Genomic DNA, 23467 nt, shown 5'->3' with positions numbered 1-23467 from the left:
TCTTCCATCTAAATGAATAAATAATAATAATAATAATAATAATAATAATAATAATGGCATGGAAGATGCAATAGTTGTATCAGGTCTTTAGATTTCTAGCTGTAGGAAGTATGTATCTGGAAGTTGTGGAAGTATCTGTAGTTACCATATATACTCGACTATAAGTCGACCTGTTGTATAAATCAAGGGCAAGTTTTGGGCCCAAAATTATGAATATGGACATGACCCGTGGTAAAGGTAGGATGTAAAACTTGGAGGCTCCTTCAGTGTGTGTATGTGAGAGGCAAGAGGGAAGCAGCAATCAATATGAGGCTTAAATGTTTCAGCCTTCACTCCGAGACAGCGAAGCGCTTGGGTGGGAGAGGGACTGTTAGACAAAAATCAATCAATCAATCAATCAATCAATCAATCAATCACCAAGGACTCTATCTGCTTGGCTCAGAACATAAAGAAACTGCATGGGGAAATCTGAAAGAGCTTCTATCACATTACCATACTGACCTGGGATTTTGGGGTCAATTTGTCGGCATACATTTTTAGACCTATAGATGAGTGTACACAGTAAGTCTCTTCACCTCTGAAAAAAGCCACTCAAGCAAAAAAAAAAGTGCCACCTAACTTGCAATTTATGAAGAGTCCTACTTTTAAGTCACCAAATTCACTGGGGCAAGCAAACACAGAATACCATAGCTCTCTTTGAAAAACATCAAAAGGGTCTTAGCTATACGTTTTCAAGTGGATTTTATATTGTAACTGCAAGATCTGTTCAGTTTAATATTGATATTTAAAGTCAGAGCGATCCCCATTATTTTCCTTTCTTTTTAATCCCCATGCACACATTGCTACTTTACATGGTCTCTTTCTTTATTTCATTCTTCATGTCACCATGACCCCACTTCTCTTTTAGTTGTCAGCTGTAGAATAAATGCATTTTAAAAGCAATGCTTGACCCTTCTCTGTATTTATTAATAGGTCAGCATTGCACAAGTCGTGCCCATTTCTCTCTCACTTCATCTCTAATAGCTTCCTTTTGAAATTCTAAATCCAGGTTTAACAGCAGGCTCATAGACATAGTGAGGCAGTGACATGATCACTTTTCCCTGGGCTTCACATCCTGTACCAGATGCATGCAGCCCACTTTAAGTCCATGTTAAGCCATAACACAATTTAAAGCACTGTGAGATTGCTTGAGAGCTGCTGCTTCTTTTCCTTGAAAATGTTAACACACACACTCTCTCTCCCCCACACATGCATATGTGCATGCATGCGCACACACATTTAGACTGAGATCCTTCAAATAATTTCTTAGTGTAGTCAAATACTTCACAATATTTCTCTATTCTTTATATGGAATAAGATTACACTAACAACTTGCCAATCTAGAAATATAGATTTAGCAGCTTTTGCTGCAGTCCAAGCACACATGTAGACAGCAACTATTCCAACCAGGCAAATGATTCCCTGCTTTTACTATACCTATTCCTATATCTATATGTTCTTCCCTGATGATCTGAACAGATTTTGTTTGTTTGTTTTTATAAAGCAATTATACTTCATCTGTTTAAAGCCATTTTAGGCCATGGGTAAAAGGGCTTTATTTGTTTATTTTATGAAAACATTTCAGTTCATCTTTATTACAGCACAGGTAAAAAGGGGATACAGAATAAAAGAAGAGGATAGTAAAAAGAAGGGGAAAACAAGGGGAAAACACAGCTTAAGAACACTATTTAAAATATCCATTTAAAATCCAGTGTAAAATCCAGTGTGGTGGGGCAAAATTAATATTAGCCTACTGCTGAAGTCACTGCCTGTCGTATTTCAACCGCAGCCACACAGAATCTGGCAACATTATATGTTATATCCGGATTGGTGTCTGAAAGCAGCAAAGAAGTGTAAAATTGACTGGTGTGTCCTTGATGTTTGTACATAGAGGTGAGAAAAGGCTGAGGCGGATGTCCCTGTAGTATGAGCACTGGAGTAGTACGTGTTCTGTTGTCTCTATTTGGCCTAAGTCACAGGGGCATACTCTGTCTGAGAAGAGGATCTTCTTATATCAGCCTTCGAGAACAGCTGAAGGATGAGCAAGGCATCATGCTAAAGTAAAGGCTCTGTGGTGTTTGGGCATTTCAAGTTTTGCTAAATATGTCATAGATGATGCCAAGTATCTGTTGGAGTCACTAACAATAAAAGTTGGGACGCTAGCTAGGTCTAGCTGTCACTCTGTATCACCCGTTGTCTGATGGTAGCTTTAGCCTTTTCATATCCCATGCTGAGCAAAAGATCTGGAGAGATACTCAGAGAAGAAATGTTAGTCATCACTGTGTTTCCACATAGACTGGGATTCATCAGGAGCAAGGATGGTGGGAAAGAAGGATTATCTGAACCAGTAGCATAGTCACCCACACCCTGGCCTCCATTTTCATAAAGCCTAACTCCAGTCTCAGAATTGCATTAGAGACACACTTTTGAGCTTGAAATGTCAATCTTAGACATTTGGATTGCACAGGTTCTAATGGTGCAGAATTGGGGAGGGGTCCCAGTTGGCATCCATAAAGCAGTTGTGCAACTGATTTGGCTTTGAAGAGTTTGAGTGCCACTGGAATATAATGGCCTCTTCTTGCCATAAAAAAATTGAGGATGGCTTTTGAGCTCCTCTGTGTGTTATCAGCAGCATAGTCCCCACACGCTTTCCTACTTCCAGTAGCATGGAAGATTACCCCCAGATATTTGAAGCAAGATACCTGTTTGATCTTGTGACCATCTTTTAGCAAATGTCATGATTTTAGTTTTTTGGTAGTTAAGTTCTATCTGATCCTATTTGCAAATTGCAATACTATGTTGATGTTCTTAGTGCTCTGTTTAGACCAATAAGTGTTCTTGAAATTACTGCTGCATCATTTGCATAAAGCAGAGCATAAAGCCTTCCCATACCATATAATTTATTTAAAAGTTGAACAGTAGTGGGGCTAGAATACAACCTTGCTTGATGCCCTTCTTGGTGGTAATGACATTGGTGAGATGACTCTGCGGATTGCATCTTACTTTGAGTGATGTCCCTTCATGCAGCAAACAAATTAGGTATAGTAGATGCTGGTCAGTTGAGGAAGCCTCCAGTTTTTCCCATAGTTTGGTTCGAGAAACAGAGTCAAAAGCTGCTTTAAAGTTTATAAAGGCAACATAGAGAGAGACTGTGTTGCAGGTGGCATACTTTTCAATGAGATGTTGAAGCACAAGGCACTGGTCTGTGATGGATCAGCTTTCCCTGAAGCCAGCTTGTTCCTCTGCATGCAAGTTATCTTTTTCCAACCAGTACGAGAAGAGAGTGGGGAATGAGGACAAATAAGTAGTCTGCCCCAAACAATTAAATTTTCTTTCATTGGCCAAATTTCTAATGTTGCCGAGAGCAAGACACTGAAAGTCTGGGATTTAGGAAGGGGCATTTAGAATATTTAGCCAAACAGCTCTTAGGCCTTACTAAACTACAAACTCCAGAATGAAGCAGGAGGCAGCCAGAGCAGTTAAAGTGGAATAACAACGCTTGAAGAGTGCAGTGTGATATTCTCCTTTGGAAAGGTTCTTTACTAGAATTAGCACCTGACTTGATATCTAGTGCTGGGAAGCAACTAAAAAGGACCTTAAATTATTTTTTTCACAATAATGTGTTGTTTTTGTCCTGGCCACTTCACTGGTTCCTTAGTCTTGATGTTACCAGAGCAAGACCACAAAGTGATTAGTTTTTTGCCAATTATTCTGTCAAAGAAATATGTCTGAGGTATTTCAAGAGGTGCTGGGCAATTGTGTGAAATTTTTAAACATTTCCTAAATGTTCTTGCCCTAAGGGAAACACTGAAAAACACAGTTATCTTCTACACTGTTGTACTGTTTAGCCAATATTTCACAGTAACAGATGAACCTGAAATATGAAAGGTGATTTCAGAGCACTGCTGTGGAAAAATAGAATGACAGTTCATCTTTTGTACAAGTACTGTTGGTAACCCTGAGATAGCACTGGAATGTATACTTTCTCACAGGTGCAACTGGAGAGTGTGGTGGAAATCACACCGATGGCAGAGACATTTGGATTTAATTTTAAGCCAGTGTTACAGGAGTAAGCCTCAGGCTCATGCACTCCCACTTCTCCTCTGGCATGGCTGCTGGGAGACTGGAATTTTTAGCTTTAAATTGAGCACAGTTAACATGCTCAGATGTGCACATCTAGCCAAACTGGTTAGTTTTACATGTGGCTATTGAGCAACACTCCATTCTAACCATGATTTATGAAACCGGCTTGTTTCAATCAAGCATAGATTAACCATAGGACAGGGTTTAAAATGGAATGGTAGATGGTATCTGGTTGAAAATAGGAGCAAAAGCTTCCTGGAACTCTATGCATTCAGTGAATCTAAGCAATACACATGGGCAGAACATGGTTTGTTTATTTACATTACACAGAAGAAAAGATCTGAGAGAGAATCTGTCCATCAAATTTAGTCAAAAACTTCCTTTATCTTTGTCATGCACTTCTTGACACACTTCTGTCTGAAAGATTCCATCATTGCTTGTCAAACGGATCTGAATGGCTGCTAGTGCAGCCTGTCAGACTGTATTCTTTACTCTGAACTCTGAAAAGGAGATGGACAAGCAAACCATTTTCCTATGTACAGTAGTAGGAAATGATTGGCTGGCTTTTATTGTTCAACAGATATAAGAAATTTCCAATTCCTATTAAAAAAAATGTATATGTGCCCCATTCAGTGAAAAAATGTTGATACCTATGAACTGCCATGGTTCCATACCCTAGAATCCTGGATTTTATAGTCTGATGAGGGATTTAGAATTAGTTTAGTCACCTTGAATCCCATTTTGGGAGAAAGGTGGGATATAAATCCCATAAATAAGTAAGTAAGTAAGTAAGTAAGTTAGAATTCTCTGCCACCTACCTTTGGTGCTGTAGTTCAGGTTAACAGAATAGAGATATCTAGCGGAGAATTCTAAGTATCTACCCTACAAAACTACAAATCCCAGGAACTCATAGGGTGGAAGCATGACAGTTAAACCAATGTAAATGTGTAATGCAGGTTTGTTATCAGCTATACCTGCAGTCCATCTAAAATAATTTTGTATTTTCTGTTTCAGAGAAAGAAATATCATTCATATCCCTACTACCCAAGATCCCCCTCCCTTTTAAACTGAGGCAATGCCAAGGATAGAACTTGCATGCAAAATCTGTGCTCTGTTGCTGCACTGTGGGGTTGATATTGTTGTTTCTTGATACCGTATTTTCTGGTGTATAAGATGACTGGGCGTATAAGACGACCCCCAACTTTTCCAGTTAAAATATAGAGTTTGGGATATACTTGCCGTATAAGACCACCCCTCTTCCAATGCACACCAAACAAAAATTTAAAAAAACATCACTGCATTTACCCCAACTCGTTCTCTAATCTTGGCTTGCTTGCTTGCTTGCCTGCTTGCTTCTCTCTCTCTCTCTCTCTCTCTCTCTCTCTCTATATATATATATATATATATATATATATATAATCTATCTATCTATCTATCTATCTATCTATCTATCTATCTATCTATTTCTCTCTCTCTCTCCCTCCCTCCCTCTCCTCTCTCTCTCTATTTCTCTCTCTCTCTCTCTCTCTCTATATATATATATATATATATAATCTATCTATCTATCTATCTATCTATCTATCTATCTATCTATCTATCTATCTATCTATTTATCTCTATGTATATCTATCTATCTATCTATCTATCTATCTATCTATCTATCTATCTATCTATCTATCTATCTATAATCTCCCTCTCTCTCTCTCTCATCTCTATCTATCTATCTATCTATCTATCTATCTATCTATCTATCATCTATCTATTTCTCTCTATCTATCTATCTCCCTCTCTCTCTGTCTATCTCCCTCTCTCCCTCCCTCCCTCCCTCCCTCCCTCCCTCTCTCTCTCTCTCTCTCTCTATCTATCTATCTATTGCTCGCTATCTATCTATCTATCTATCTATCTATCTATCTATCTATCTATCTCCCTCTCTCTCTCTCTCTCTCTCTCTCTCTCTCTCTCATTTTTTATTTTTATTTACCCCAGGCCTTTGCTGAAGCCTGCAAAGCCTGCTTTGCATGCAGGCAGTGCCCTGGCCTACTGTAGGCCAAGTTTAGGGGCCCTGATGCCCACAAATGCCGGCTTCCAAAGGGCTCCGGAGGCCTTTGGAAGCTGGCAGGACAACCAGGTAAGTGCGCTGGGCTCCTGGGGCTCTCTTGTTACCGGCGTACAAGACGGCCCCCAACTTTTGACCCCATTTTAGAGGGTCAAAAAGTCATCTTGTACGCTGGAAAATACAGTATTCACATTCTAATGCACTTCATTTTAAAAGTATGTTCATTGTATTGTATTAATACTAAGTCAGATTGGTCTAAGATATTTAGTTCTCAGGTCACCAAAAGCCAAATTCATCCAGTAAAAGCTGCATAGATAAATTGGGTTTTTAACTGCGCTTCTATTTTTGTCCAGCACTCCAATCCAATCTTCCTCAGCACAGTGCATCCAGATTTGCAGGACTGCATTTCCCACCTTCCCCAGTAATCATAGCTATTGGGTACACTGGCTTGGGGTAATTGGGGTTCTAGTTCTATACAGGAGAAAGGCAGGTTGGGGAATGATGTGCAAGCAAATAACTCTAACTACAGTACCCTCTCTCTCAGGCTGAACAGCCACAAAAGCAGTATGTCATAAGGAAGTATGTAATCTTTAAGACTTCATCAACCAACTAGCAAGAGCAGACAGCCAGAGCCCAGCATCTCTAGAAGAACCTCAGCCTTAATAGTGTAGAAAGAAGCATTGTGTTGTCCATCCTTGAATATATTACAAATGGTATTGTGTCTATACATTTTCACATTTGCGTTCTCACCTGAGGGAGTTTTCCTCACAACCAATACAGCAATTATAAAATAAGCAAAATTCATCCCACTCTGACTCTCTTATCATTCATCCCCAGGAGCTCCTTCCTATCATTGTAATACTGAAGTTTTCCTCTGGTGACATATAAATTCCATTCGGTTTCCCATAATTTGCTCTTTTCTTGAAAGCATAGCATAGCATAGGTACTCCATCTTTTATTTACCATCTCATTTTGAATGCACAAACACAAATATAAACCAAGGAATGGAAGGAAACAAAGAAGTTTAAAGATGCATTTCAAAACAAGTTCTTGGCATCAGCCTTAGAGATGAGAATGTTAATGTGGATTCACTTGTTCATGTAGTGTCAGGGCACTTTTATTCTTATAGCATTGACTTTCATGCAAGGGCAATCCTTGGCACCAGGGCATTGAATCCTAGGATGTGTTATAATAATAATAATAATAATAATAATAATAATAATAATAATAATAATAATACGTTTTATTTATAGACCGCTATTCCGCAATGATCATAGCGGTGTACAATAAAAATTGCAATACAAAATTAGCCCCTACCCACCCCCTCACTCCCTCCAGGCTGGACGATGACAGTTGGCCGTGGAGGGAGGGCTCTGTCCCTTCAGGGCGGTCCCGATGGTGTTGGACCCGCCCCCTCACTGCCCTTTTAACTGCCATGTTAATGTAATATGCCATGTAATATGGAGCCCTGGTGGTGCAGTGGTTAAATGCCAGTACTGCACCCACTGACACACAGCCACAAGGTTGTGCGTTTGATTCCAACCAAAGGCTCCAGGGTTGACTCAGCCTGGCATCCTTCCAAGGTAGCTGAAATGAGTACCCAGCAACATCGGGGACTGCCTGAAGGAAGAGGCCCCTCCCTCCTCAACTGTCATCTTGGCCTCAGAGGGAGCGATCAGGCAGACCCAGCAACATCAGGGACTGCCTGAAGGAAGAGGCCCCTCCCTCCTCAACTGTCATCTTGGCCTCAGAGGGAGTCATCAGGCAGACCCAGCAACATCTTGGACTGCCTGAAGGAAGAGGCCCCTCCCTCCTCAACTGTCATCTCGGCCTCAGAGGGAGCGATCAGGCAGACCCAGCAACATCAGGGACTGCCTGAAGGAAGAGGCCCCTCCCTCTTCAACTGTCATCTCGGCCTCAGAGGGAGCCATCAGGCAGACCCAGCAACATCAGGGACTGCCTGAAGGAAGAGGCCCCTCCCTCCTCAACTGTCATCTCGGCCTCAGAGGGAGCGATCAGGCAGACCCAGCAACATCGAGGACTGCCTGAAGGAGGAGGCTCCTCCCTCTTGTAACTGTCATCTTGGCCTGAGAGGGAGCGATCAGGCAGACCCAGCAACATCAGGGACTGCCTGAAGGAAGAGGCCCCTCCCTCCTTTAACTGTCACCTTGTATTTGTATTGTATTCAATTTTTAATGTACACCGCTATGATCATTGTGGAATAGCGGTCTATAAATAAAACGTATTATTATTATTATTATTATTATTATTATTATTATTATCCAGCTTGTTGGAAGCAATTAGCTGACACGTTGTAAACCGCTTAGAGACTGCTTAGTTCAGTATGAAGTGGCATGGAAATGTAGCTGCTGGTATTGCTATGCAAGTACAAAGACTCAGTAAAGTGCAATTATACTGCTGCAGCCTTATCAGATTCTTGTCAGACTGAGTTCCAATCAAATTTCAGGAGCAGGGTGGGCTGAACAGGTGTTAAGTGGTACTGCTGGAGAGAACAAGGCAATAGACCAAATCAGGAGAGTCTTTTGACCCTACAAATTCAGTTGAATCTGACCAGCCAGCGTAGCCAAGAGATAAGAATTATGGGGGCTGCAGTCCAACAACGGAGCCACTGTTTGAGCATTGGACTACAACTCTTGAGTCCAGGGTTTGATTCCCCTCTCAGCTATGGAAACCCACTGGGTTACCTTGGGTGTACTGTATCACACACTCTCTTTCTCAGAAAATCCTGTGATAGGGTTGCCTTAGAGTCTCCTATGTCAGACATGATTTGGAGGCACACAACAAAAAATCCAACAACATTAGAAGTGCTAGGTCCCCCACCCCATTCCCCTTAATACTTGTATAAATGGTACTTTTTAAACTAGGGAAGGAGGGAGGATCAAGCAGTAACATCTAGTCTCTTGTCATGAAATACTCCTATGCTTGTTTGGCTAGTTTCTTTAATCTTCCCAACTTGTACAAAAACCAAATGACTAAACCCTCATTTTTAGTTTGGGTACAATAAAAGGAGAATATTCTTAGGTCCAGGACCCAAATCCAGGAGGGGTTTCACAACTCAAATGTAGATTGAAAGAAAGGTTCTAAGACTGTAAGAGAAGGTAGCAAGCAAATGTATGCATTTTCATATTGGATGGTCTTAGTTGGTCATATGCATGCCTTTGTGTACAGTAACTTGTGCCACACTGTTCTAGACTTTTGGGTTCTACGTGTCTTTCTATTTTTCTTTCACAAAAGTTGATTAGAGTTTTCTGACACAATACAGTGGAAACTAAGTAAGTGTTCTCTCCATTTCCACATCTCATTTAACTTAATTTTATGCAGATTGTGGTCATATATATTTCCTATGCTGGTTCATGTGATATGTTTCTTAAAACTATTTCCGTGTTTTGACATCAGTACAACTACAAAATAACTGTATGCCATATTCAGCTGAATAATATAACCCTCACTTTACCTTTCAATGAATCCAAGATGCTTGTTTCCTGTTATCTTAATTGTTTGAGCTTCAGCTGTTCTGGAATGCATGTTAAAGTGATCATATGCCTGCTAATAAGAGTGCAACAGACTTATACATTCAAAGCAATCTGTGGAAATGCTATCCAGTTATAGCCATGCTCAGTTCATTCATGGCTTCATAGAATTAATGCCTGCAGGCATAGGGTGCTTTGCTTCAGTGTTGATGCATATATAACCCCATTAGGGAAAGTAACCCAGTAAATTGTTGAGCTTCTCAGGGGTAGGTGAGAGCGTGGAAGGCTCTTATCTTCCTTAATTAATATCATTTGATGAATGATTGGCTGTGCATGTCCTTTCTTTTAAATCACAGAAGCCACGTGTCTCATTCAGCAGATACCTTTTTTTAATTTGATCAATAAAACAGCATAATTATTTTCTTAGCTTCTCCCCCCTCCCTCAACTTGTAGCATTTGAACAGAGAAGAAGGAGGGGGCACTTCTTATATGCTGATATGACTTAGAGATGCTAATCATCTGTTGCACATAGTTCTAATGCATCTCATATTTTAGTCTAGGATATAGAGTTGTGTGCTGATTAATTTTGAAATTTACTTCGGTACATGATGGTCCTGTTTCTATACCCCATGATTTTTTGGTGGTGAAATAATAATGACTGTACTATTTCTGGCACAATCCCTCTTTTGAAGTGAGTTGCTGTTTTTAATCAACGCAGTGTGAGTAAGCACACAATGACTCACCAGGTGAACCAGGCTAGTGTCCCCATGCACCTGTCAGCAGCTACACAACTTCCAAATACAATGGCTAAGGGGCCATGCTGTTGATCTGGGAGCAGAGCAAGCCTATTAAGACGCAGTCCCTGCATGCTGATTGAAACCCTTCTAACAAAGAAAGCCATCAAGCCAGTTAGTGAAGAAAATGCCTCCCCCTATGAAAGCCTATGAATCAGGCTTCAGTAGCTGGCAGTGTGGAGGAGAGAACCTGTAATTTTATGCTGGTGTTTCCATTGTCTCTTGAGCTTGGCCAACAGAGATCTCAACTGGCTATTGCCAGTTGACCCATTTTTGCTTCCCAGTAACTTTACTTCAGTCAGCTGTTGTTCAAGGAGAACAATAAATAAGAATGGATGACCATTTCAAGTAAGGCACTTTCTGTGAAGGAGAGGAAAGGGTTTTTTTGAGCTTGAGGGAATTGCAAATATTCTTTGTTAGTCATAAGTAAGCCTGACAACTGTCTTTAAACATAAATAGTTTCTGTTTCAAATTCAGCTTTATTTTTATGGATGTCAGAAAGGTTAAACCTGATTTGAGTCTGGAATTAGGTTTTGGGAGTTTGGAAGGATTAGAAGCTTTGGAATTCTTTGCTACCTGGACTAGAATTTTAGCTTGAAATCACATTCCTCACTTTGTCTTCCTTCTTACCAGTCATGCAAAGTGGTGGATGGGAGGAACATTCAACAGCATACTGGAGAGCAAAGGGGGATGGTTCACAAGGATATGCAATCGTGGCCCATAAGAGCTGTTTTCAGGACAGAAGCCCCTTTCGGTCTTCTCTGCTAAGAACAATGAAGATATCAATGTCTAGGTTGATTTCCTTGGGGTACTGAGATTAGTTTGGAAATAAGATGTGCTTTTTTGCAATTTTATTGTGAATGAAGATAGATTGAGGAATAGACTGACTAATTAATTAATTGATAAATGTATTGTTTAAGTTATATCCACCTTTCTCCTGACATGTGACCAAAGGCAGTTTATAACAAATTAAAACAAAGTACTGTACAACTAAAATCATAATACAGAAGGGTTTTTTTTAAAAAAAAATATGCTGTATATATTTATGTATAAGTCAAGAAAATTTTGTCAATAATTTGACCCAAAATTCTGGGTTAACCTATCCAGGGTTCAGTGTAAATCCTGTACTTTAACTCTTATCAAACAAAGGAATCAACCCCTTCTCTCAATAGAGAGATAAAAGGCAAGAGCTCGGTCTGTCTCATGAGCACCTAAAACAAGCACTGACCACTCTGCACCCTTGCACCACTTCTGACCTTTTTCTGTCTAGTTGCTCAAGTATGTCATCCACTAAGGTGACCAAAGTTGGCTCCATCTTAAAACCAGACTTGAAAGACAGTGAAATGAACCGATATAATACGTTTCATCCAAGAATCTATGGAGCTTGAGGCCATTACATGCTCCAATATTTTGCCCAAGAAAGGTATGGTGGAGACTGGTCAGTAAATCTCACATATGGTGGGGTCCAGGAAGGATTTCCCCCCAGTAATGGTCTCAATGCCACTTCTTGTAGGCAAGCTGGAAATCTGCCTTGGTATAGCCAAGTATTCAGTACTTAGCCATTCAGCCAGTCCCACTCTGGCTACTTTTTATGAGCCATGAAAGTCTAAAACATCTCCAGAGATCCTATCCACAACCTCAGCTTGCACAAACTGAAATGTATTCTGTATGGAAAGAGATCACATAGCACCTTTGAGACTAAGAAATAAGAAAGAAATAAGTTGGTAGCATGAGCTTTCATAGACTTGAGCCTACTTCGTCAGATGCATTTGGTGAAGTGGAAAGCCCAGGGACAGGCCTACATACATCATTTGTGTGTGAGAGTGTCAATTCAAATTCAAAATCATGTGGACAGGAAAATAAGGTGGCATGTCCAGTTTTAATTATAGCTGTTGGTGGACAAAGGCAGCAATGAAGCTGTTGCCTGCAAGTAAGGAGGGTAGATGGGTGTGGGAAACAAAGTGATGTGATGAATGGGTCAACGATGCCCACATGAGGATGGGGGTTAGATAGTGTTGAAATGCGTGTGTAGTTGACAGGAAATCATTATCTCTGTTCAACCCATTGTTGATGGAATGCAGTCTGTGGATAAATTCCAATTCTGCTGTTTTTCATTCAAAAATTACTTTGTAATTCTTTTGTTCAAGGCATGCTGTTCTGAGGTCTGCGATTAACCCTGGGCATTCTATAAAAGCTCATGCTACCAACTTCTTTCCTTCACTTAGCCTCAAAGGTACAAGATCTCTTTCCATACTGATTTTACAAATTAACACAGCTATATCTTTGAAATGTATCCAATAACACAGGACATGTAAGGGCCTTGCTTACATCCAATGGATCGGTATCAAATACAGCATTATAATCAGCCTCAATTTGAACAGTTCTGTCTGCAAAGTAATTACCAATTCTTCACAGCAGGCTGCCATGTGGTCTGCACTCTGTTTTTGTGGCTCAGGACATGGAAGGCCTCTAACCATGCTAAACAGTTCCATAGGAGGGCACTGTGCAGATGTAGTGGTGGCACACAAGTAAGCTCATTTCAAAATCATTTCAGTTGAAGATGGGATTGGTTAGTCCTTTCAGCTGACATCATGAACAAGCCAAGGATTTACAAGTGGTTGTTACCTAACCTCTGGGCATCTCTGCAAGGTGTTATTCATCATCTGTTTTGAGGTTGGGCAGAGAGGAACCACAAAAAATGACTTTTCATTCATTATTTCAGAGCATGTAAAAATACTCTTTACAAGTAAAGACACAACTCCCCTCCCAGGATTGCAGTTTAAATCAACATGACACTACAGTGAAGGTTATAAGCAGATGAAATAGGAACTGAATGAACAAAGGTGACGATAATCTTGTATATTGTTACAATAAATCACCCAGGTGCTTCTGTTGGAGGAAATAAAACTAGCTCTTGTTTCTTGATCAAACACATTGATCTTGATATAGTGACATCTTTCCATACATCTAGAAGTTGAGGGCACAAAACTGGAAGCCTTTTGCTCCAATCCAGAAAGAGCATTCTATGTACACTGATAATACAGATGTACATCTGGATCACTCAGAACACAGATTATCTCTTGGTATGTAAAGAGAGGATTGCTATCCATATCTGGGTAACTAGTTGCTATTACACCTAGCTGGGGGTTCATGTCGATCAGATGAGTCAGGGTTTTTCTTTGACTCAGGATGCCAGGGTTCCAATTCCAGCTCAGCCATGAAAACCCACTGGGTCATCTTGGGCAAGTCACACTATTTCTACCCCAGAGGATGGTAATGGCAAACCTAGAATCATAACATGATAGAACTGTAGAGTTGGAGGTGACCACAAGGGCCATGCAGGAACTCTCAATCAAAGCATCCCCGACAGATGGCCATCCAGCCTCTGTTTAAAGACCTCCAAGGAAGGAGACTCCACTACAATCTGAGGGAGTGTGTTCCACTGTCAAACAGCTCTTACTGTTAGGAAGTTCCTCCTAATGTTTAGGTGGAATCTCTCTTCCTGTAGCTTGCATCCATTGTTCTGTGTTCTAGTCTCTGGAGCAGCAGAAAACAAGCTTGCTCCCTCCTCATTATGACATCCCTTCAAATATTTAAAAAGAGGTATCATATCACCTCTTAACCTTCTCTTTTCCAGGTTTGGTCCTCCAGGTGTTTCCGACTTCAACTCCCATAATTCTTGATTGTTGGTCAAGGTGGCTGGGGCTTTAGGGAGTTGAAGTCTTCTGTTGAAGTCTTCTAGTGAGCCTAGCTGCTTCAGAATACTATTAAGAAAAGCTGCTTAGCGATTGCAGGCTTCTAACCTAAATTAGGACCCTTCTATCAAGTTCAGAGTCCCACAGACAGCTAAAAGGGGGAGTCTAACACAAATTGACTTAATGTAAAAAACTAAACTATCCAATTACTAACTAAAAAGACAGCGGGATGGGCTCAGAACCAAAAATGGCAACCACAAACAGGCTTGGCTGCTCTATGGTCTTATCCCTTGGATGGATTGGATCTACCATCTGGCGATTCCCTGACCACACTGGTTTAACCTCTGATGAGCCCATTCCCGGTCCTCTTCTCCGAATCCAGTATTTTTGGAGGAAACCCCCCAAAAGTCCTCTCTGGGCAATCCATTGGATGAGCTTCATTCCAAGTGACTGATCGCCCTGCAGTCACCACTGGAAGTTCATCACATTTTTAACTTTAGAAGTTTTGTTATCTATTATGTTGCACTAGCCAGTCAGGTGTCCTTCTTCAGAAATATCTTAATAGTTCAATTTTTACTTAAATCTTATAGTTTCTGTTTTTAATTGATTTCAAATAAATAAATAAAATCTACATTGAAACGTTTCGCCAAGGATGAGGATTTTTACCATAAACATCTTCACCTTTGATTTTTTTGCCTCTTAAAAATAATTCCTGTGAAAAACAATGGGATGCTGTAATATCTATGATTTTTCATAGTTCTAAAAATCTAAGTACATATTATTTATGCATATGCTAGAGAAACAGGGAATTGCCATGTACAAATACATGAGAGGAGGTTGCATTTCTTAGAGTGAAGTTTTTCCATGAAAATTCCACATTGTGCAAGTTGCTTTTCTTTCAGAGTGCCACAAACAAATATAAAATAAAGAGAGGGAACGGGTATTAATTTAACTGTGTGCAGGAAATAATATACTGGTGGTCTAAGAATACACTTTTTGATTCTTTATTATGTACATTCATGGCTTGAGCTCTTTTCTGCCTCCTTTTGTTAAACCACTGTGGATTGTCATGTAAATGAAATGATGGCAAAATCAGAGCATTTTCCCAAGAAAATAACCCTACCAGTGAAACAATGAGGTGCTTCATGGTACATTGTTTAGATTCTGTTAGGCCACTGATAGGATGAATTTATACAACTTTTAAAACTGTAGATTAGCTTTAGCTGACTTGCTGCCCTTCATATGCATTGAACTGTCTGTTGTTGATATTCCACATTGTCATTCGTCATGCTTCTTGTGTATTATAAACATTGTAATCCAAGATTTTTTGTGGGTTTTTTGGACTGTGTGGCCATGTTTTAGAAGATTTTCTTCCTGACGTTTCGCCAGCATCTGTGGCTGGCATCTTCAGAGAATGCTTGCCTGGAAAAAGTGGGTCTATATATACTGTGTGAGCCTGGGAATGCAGGAGTGATTTGCATGTGTATTGTTCTGTGCTGATGGCAGGCCTTAGGCTGGGAGGCTAATGCAAGAGAGGATTAATGTCTGCTAATTGGTGATCATTATCTGCTGGGAAAGCCCCTGGCAATCAATGAAGCAATTTTAAGACAGCTGTTATATGGTTTGTTCTAGATGTAGCTGCAAGCATTCTGGCTGCCATATTTTTCACCAATTGAAGTTTCCAAACTTGGCACAGGGTAGCCTCATGTAGAGCTCATTGCAGAAGTCAAGTTGAGAGGTTACCAGCATGTGTACCACTGTTTCAAGGCCGCCCAGTGCCAGGAAAGGTCACAGCTGGCATATCAGCCAGAGCTGATAACAGGTACTCCTGACTGTCGCGTCTATCTGTGCTGTCAACTGGAGAGTTGAGTCCAGGAGCACCCCCAAGCTGCGAACACAGTCCATCAGGGGAGTTGTGTCCCCATCCAGAACTGGTTGACATATCTCCATTCCTGGATTAGAGGTCCCTATAGCAAGTACCTCCATCTTATCTGGATTCAGCTTGAGTCTGGTTTCCCTCATCCAATCCATTACCCCCTTAAGACATTCATTGAGAGGAGAGATGCCATCCTTAGTCACTGCAACAGTCCAAGACATAGAGAAACATATCTGGGTGTCATCAGCGTCCTGAAAGCACCGCGCCCTGTGTCTCCAGATGATCTCACCCAGGGGCTTCATGTAAGTGTTAAACAGCATAGAAGACAGTATAGTGCCCTGAGGGATGCCACTGATAGGTCCGAGAGCACCAACAGGGTCAAACTTCCCATGCCAATGCCCAGACACAGATAATCGACTAAGGCAACCATGGCACTCTTAACTCCGTATCCTCTTCTAAATCCAGATTGAAATGGATCTAGAAAATCAGTTTCCTCCAAGACTGCTTGAAATTGAATGGTGAGTGCTCTCTCGATCACCTTGCTTAAGAATGGGAAAAGCGAGATGGTCCTGTGGTTGTTTTTGTCCAGGGGGTCTAGGGAAGGCTTTTTAAAAAGTGGTTTAACCACTGCCTCTTTTAGACTAGATGGAAAATGGCCTTCCCTAAAAGATGCATAGATTATGTGCCTTAACCTTAGTTGTACCTCCCCCCTGGTTGGCCATACATAAGGACAAGGATCGAGAGAGCAGGTCATCTTCTTCACACTACCGAGCAGCTTGTCCATATCCTCGGTATTCACTGGCTCATAGAATCATAGAGTTGAAAGAGACCGCAAGGGCCATCCAGTCCAACCCCCTGTCAAATTAATCCAGTAGAACAGTATTTATGGAGTCGCTGGACACCTCTCCTATTGCTTCTGCAATAATGTCAGCATCCAAGTAGGCTCTTATCAGAGAGATTTTATCTGCGAAGTGATTATTCAAAGTGTCACAGCAGACTTTAGCTGGTTCTAATAAAGGGTTCTGGGTGGAGGGCATATGCGTTAGATCCCTTACCACCCTGAACAGATCTGCTGGGCAAGACTTTGCAGATGCAGTAGATGCAGAACAGAAGGACTTCTTAGCTGCATCTATTGCCACTCCATAGGAATCAAGAAAATCCCTGTGACGTGTCATGTCAGACAAGCAGCCACCCAAAGAAACCTGTCTAAATGTTTAATCTGAAACTGGCATTCAGCTCTAAAGCCAATATCCTCCCTCCCTCCAGATGTCCTGGAAGTCCTTTTAATCCCAACTAGCTGAGACCCACCAAATCAATAGAGTAGGCCCATTGGCTCAATGGCCCTGTTCTAGTTTTGTCTAACAGTTGAGTTTAGGCCTCAGATTGCAGTTTGCAGGTTGATTGGCTGAAACTTCACACACACATGCACACACCACAGTAGTGTCTCATTTACATTCTGCTCATGGCTCATCATGAAACAAATCATTTTATTTAATCTTTTCCCCCCTGCATGCTTCTTTATATGGACTTTATGAGCACCAAGTGCCTTCTGAGAGGCCCGAGGGAAGCAGACCATCTGGCCAATGATCAGAGGTGAATTTCAGGGTGTCCACAGTGCTTGAGTCCTATGCCCATGAGACTTGTACACAAAGCCCCAGTAAAATAGTTAGACAGTTGATGTTTCTGGAATCTTCCTTCAGACTGTAGAATAACTAGCATATTTAGAGTAAAGCACAGTCAAAACCAATATCATATACAGAATCAGTTTCCTGCTCTCTGTGGTTTGTGTAACTTTTTCAGGATGGAATCATGTGCAATGGAGAGAAGAATTTGCTTCCTTAATTCAGCTGTCTCCAATTTACTTCTCATACCTTTTGTTCTTATACTGATGGGAATAAGTAGAGACTGGAAATCAGCTTTCAAGTAAATTAAGAGTAAGGTTTCCTTTGCTGTTTGTGCCAATTTAGACAGGTTTTCTGGCTCTAAAAGTAAATAGCATTGATAAATTCATTGCTCTCATTAGTTTGCAATGAAGTAGAATGGCTATTTTGCCTGCATGGTAGCATGCTGTTCTGAAGTTGATTCCATTCAGTGTTGGAGAGATCCAGGCTTGGAGATTATATGGGCAGCCTTTGTGCCAATGTTCTAGCATGTAAAAGCAGCTGGTAGCTTCCATATCAGTGGGGTGGTAGTGTAAAATTTAAAAGAGCTATGCAAAGTACTGAAGCTTATTCTCAGAATAAAGTTCAGTACCTTCGACAGCAGCCTTAATGTCGACTCTAAAACCTGGAATCAATTTATCACCCCACTGACATGGAAGATCTCTATATGAATGAAGATCAGCTGCAGATCCATAGCTAATTAGGGTTCAACATTTTTGTTTTTGTGTGTCTCCAAGTCATGCTTTACTTATGGTGACCCTATGTTAAACCTATCATGGGTTTTCTTGGCAAGTTTCTTCAGAGGGGATTTGCCGTTGCCATCCTCTGAGGCTGAGAGAGTGTGGCTTGTCTGAGGTTACCCAGTGGGTTTTTATGCTTGAGTGGGGAATCAAACTCTGATCTCCAGAGTCATGTACTCAAACCACTACACCACACTGGCTAAGCCATTCAAATATAGATGGATGAAATGGTGTCAGCATATGAGTATATAATATGTAGATTGGACTTTTTTCATGAGGAATGATAAAATATGAACATGCTGGTAATTATCAGTATATTTTATTTGTATACCCTTTTGTACACAATTCACACATTTCTTCCAGATGTCATATGGTGAATGGCAAAGGTTTTCCCCGGCCCCAGACAGAATTCACTTTCTCCTTACCATCATCTATTACTTGAGTTCTTCAACTGCAGATGCCTAGAAATTTAAGGACCCAAGAAGAACCCTGCTGGATTATACCAAAGGCCTGTTTTGTTCGGTATCCCTCTATTCACAATGGCCCCCATCCTTCCGTTATTGATCCAAAGCCACTGGTTGTCTGCTGCTCCCTCTGACTGCGGCATAAAAGCCATCCCGTCTAATAGCCACTTGAAGCCTCCATGAATTGGACTGCTCTCTTTTAAACCCATGTGGGTTGATGGCCATCACCATATCTTGTGTCACTATATTTTAATTATGGAAAGATGTCCTTCCTTTTATTGGTTCTGAATCTGCTACAGTTCAGCTTCATTGTATGATCCAAGGTTCTAAAAGCCTGAGGGAAGATTAAAATTTTCTTCCTATTCTTTTTTACCTCATAATACATAATTTTCTGATTCCTTTCATGTGTCTCCATACTTCTCCGCCCAAATTAAAACAACCCAAACATTGTAATATTTCCTCATACAATATTTACTCCAATCTCTGGACATTTTAGTTGACTTTTCCAACAGCATTTCTAGCTGTACAAAATAGTCTTTGAAATAAAGAGACATAGACTGAATAGAGAACTCAATGTGCAGTTGTAACCATAGATTTGAATAAAGGCATTATCATATAGACAGTTTTATTTTCACCTTTTTCCTAATAATGCTGACAAGCAACTTGCTTTCTTCAAAGCTGCCACACTTTGGTTTAACCTTTTCTTGGAGCTGTCCATTGAGAGTGCAACATCCCTTTGCAATAGACATTCTTGAAGAAGATGATTTTAATGGATTCTGGTTTTTTTCTGACCTGATTAGCATCTCTGACACTAATATCTGCTAGATACTGGAGAGACAGTGTAGTCTAATGGTTAGAGTGCTGGGCTGGAACTTGAGCGATCCTGGGTTCTAACCACACCGAGCCATGGCACATTACTGCATGATCTTGAGTCAGTCATACCTTCTTTTAACCTGGCCTACTTCACAGGGTTCTTGATGGGGTAATATGAGGAAGATGAGAGACAAGAGCCCATTAGAGAAACGGCAAAATATAATTGTTTCTAAGAAATAAAAACTGTGTGGCTTGGAGTGTCAATAATAACTAGTATTCATACTTCCAGACTGATAATCCACACATGTCTTTAATTGCAAATGAAATGCAAGTACTTGTTTTAAAAAATCTATTAAAAACTTGCATTTTGGGATATAATATATTTAACCATATATATTTTATTCTGAATTTTCATGCATTTTTAAAAAAAAAACCCTCTATAGATCAGTGGCAGAAAAGAAATGTTTGGTTGGGCGCATGTGAAAGCACTATGTGGACACAGCTTCCTTCAGTCCAGGAGTAAGTACTGTCATGCCTTCTAGATGTATTGGACAATAAGCCTATCCACTAGTCATCTTGGCTGGCATTGATAGGTGTTCTGATTCAAAACATCAGGAGGGCACCGGGTTGCCTTTCTCTGATCTAATCAGTTGTAAGAATTAACAAGTTACTTTCATAATATTATAATTGATCTAAATTTGTTCAGAAGTAAAAGATATGGCAAAGCAGTTACCTAAATTTAATAGTAGTTATATTACCACTATGTGAACACTTCAAACAAGCTTTCTTTAAAGATTAACCATGCACTTCTGTTTCAAAGAAAGTGTGTAGCCCTATACTTCTATTAAGTCCCAGGCTGCCTGCCATGGTGCAGTGCAGAGAGCATCAGTCTGTGCTGCTTTAAGTAGGAAAGCTGTCTAATGTGGCCTCATCTTTCAGAATGCATGAAAATCTGAATTACACACTGGGTAAATGACAGCAGATGGAGGACCTGTATCTTTTATTACTGCTACAGCATTCATGCTACTATAGTTCTGAATGTGCTCAGATTTATCTATTTTAGGCAGTAGGCTTGAAATCCAAGAGTTCACACTGTGGTTGTTAACTGCCACCAAGGCAACTTCAACTTGTGGCAGCCCCATGAATGAGGAGCCTCCAAGTCACCCTATCAGGTCTTACAGATGTGGGGCAGTGCCTTTCTCGATTGTGTCTACTACCTGCAATGTGGTCTTCCTCTTTCCCTACTGTCTTCTACCTTACCAAACATTATTGTTTTTTCTAGTGAGTGCCCAAAGTACACCAGCCTCAGTTTAGTTATCATGGCTTTGAGGGAAAGGTCAGGCTTGACTTGCTCTAATATCCATTTATTCATCTTTTAGAATCCATTGTATCCATAGGACTCTTCTCCCGCACCACACTTCTAATGAGTTGATTTTCTTCCCTTCATATGATCCTTTCCTTCCTTTTCTGAACTCAGCTTGGGCATCTGGCATTGTTCAATCTATTTATGGTAAAAGTCTTTGTTATGGAATTTTTTGCCTCACTTTACTTGCATGAGAGATGAATACACTGGTTTCTGCAATCTCTGGTGTCATCTTTCTTGGGGACTGGAATATATCTTAAGCATTTCCAATCTGTTTCTTGAGTGTTTATATATCTTGAGTGTTTCCAATCAATTTGGATATTACAAATATTGGCCATTCCTATATTTCCATATTTGTTGACAGATTTTAATTAGCAGTAGGGTAGATTCTGCCTCTGTGGTTTGAAGCAGCTCTATTGGTATGCCTTCTTTCCTGGCATCTCGCAAGTGTTCTTAATGAAGCTTCCATAACACTTTTTAAAATGGTGGGCCCATCTTTAAACAGTTCATCCTTGAATGAATCTGTCATACAGTCATCTCTTTTCCTGTGGACCCTCCAGATTGGTGGCCTGGCAATCTGACCAGCTTGGTGCCCTCTGGATGTTTTGGACCTTGACTCCCATCCAGTATGACCAAGGATAAGAGAGTAATCCAAAACACTCTGTCATATCTGGTTTACTGGCGTGCTTCTCATACCTTCAGCAAACTGATTCAGTGTGTGCTTACATGGAAAGAAAGTTGCACAAACATTAATTGCTCTTATTCAAGAAAGTGTGCAGTGGTTTGCAGTCTGAATGGAATTATTAGATAAACACATTGGTCTGCGTCCAGTGCAGGGTACAGTGTGCTTGCGCTCATTAAAATCAATTGGCTGAAGGCCATGTAATTCCTATGCTACGTTTTGGCTACTAATGTTTGCTCTGTATATGTGTTTGGTGCAGTCTACCAGCTAGTTTACAATTGACAATATAACTGTCAAACTAAAATTTGGGATTATTTCTTTATGGGAGTAAGGATCATTGAATTTCTAAATCTGTACCTTAAAGCTACTAATATTTCATTCTGTGAGTCACTAAGAATACTTTTCTTGTGGAATTCATTACCAGATACTGTTCCTTGCACTTCATATTGTTTATTTGAAACGTGTGTGTGTGTTTGTGTGTGTTTGATATCCAACACAATTATACATGTGCAGAGGGATCTTGTAGAACCTTGAGAGTAACTGAGAGAAAGAAGTCGGTAGCATAGGTCTTTGTAGACTTAAGTATACTTTATCAAATGCATGGAATGAAAAGCCTAGGAACAGATCCTTATACAGTGTGCCCGCATTTTATGCTGGTGCAGCATACACGGCTTTCAGCATACACTGAAAACGGCGCCGGAAAAGCCCCTCGCACTCCCTGGAAGAAGTAATAGTAAGGGGAGGGCACACTGTAGCTATAAATTAAGTTGGTTTTATACGTGAATAAGTTGCAGAACACTTCAGTCTTCCTCGTCCTTCCATCACAGCCCTCAGAACAGAAGTATTTAAACAACAACAACAAAACTACAAAAGAAGAATAGAAAGAGAAACAGCATAACTGCAATATTTCCACCAGTCCATCGACAGTGGGCTGAACAGAAACAATGGTTCCTGGACACTACGCATACTATAACACTAATGAGGGCTTTCTTGCCCAGTTTCTTGCCTCTGCCTGCCAAGAAGAAGAGCCCTCCTCCCGACCGCCATCTTGAGGGGAGAGAAGCAGAGTCATGATGTGTTATGTATTGTTAATCTGATATTGGAAACCGCTTTGATCGTCCACAGAAAAGCGGTATACAAATAAAGCTTATTATTATTATTATTATTATTATTATCGGATCTCATTTCTGGTTCCCACTTCTCATCACACAATATTTCAGTGACACCCTCCACCGTTCACCATTTGGCTTTAGCAAACATCTATCCTCCCACCTTTGTCCCCCCAAAATGATAGTTAAAACTGAACTTGTCACCATATCTGCAAGCTTTGTATTTTTATTACTATTCACACAGGTGCAGTAAGACTCCTTTGAATACTGTTCCAGACCAACATGGCTATGTCTTTGAATTCCACAACTTTACATAGTCAGTAATGTACTGTTTCTGGTGCTAAAGTCTGAATAATTGTAAAAATCAGGGTCAGATTTTGTTTCAGTGAAATCTATTGGAATAGATCAAATACCATCCACTGATGTAGCAGCTTAAATCCTCTTCGTGTGTGTATGTGCCTTCATGTCCCCATGTATTTCATAGGATTCTCTTAGGCAAGAAATACTCAGGGTGGTTTTATCAGTTCCTTCCTTTGAAATACAGCCTACAGCATCTGACATTCTTAGATGGTCTCCCACCCAAATACTAACAAGTATTTTC

General features: G+C 40.5%; 1 protein-coding gene across 5 annotated transcripts in view; it reads left to right on the top strand.

Annotated features, from left to right (window-relative positions):
* PCDH11X (protocadherin 11 X-linked) overlaps nucleotides 1-23467 on the top strand; it is a 560187-nt gene that overhangs the window by 126399 nt on the left and 410321 nt on the right. The window lies entirely within an intron of this gene.

This window comes from Sceloporus occidentalis, unplaced genomic scaffold, assembly GCF_023333645.1.
Source record: "Sceloporus occidentalis isolate IW3139 unplaced genomic scaffold, rSceOcc1.0.p SCAF_8, whole genome shotgun sequence".
Taxonomy (NCBI): Eukaryota; Metazoa; Chordata; class Lepidosauria; order Squamata; family Phrynosomatidae; genus Sceloporus; species Sceloporus occidentalis.
Note: the sequence above shows the minus strand (reverse complement) of the source record. Positions and strands in the feature narration are given on the sequence as shown.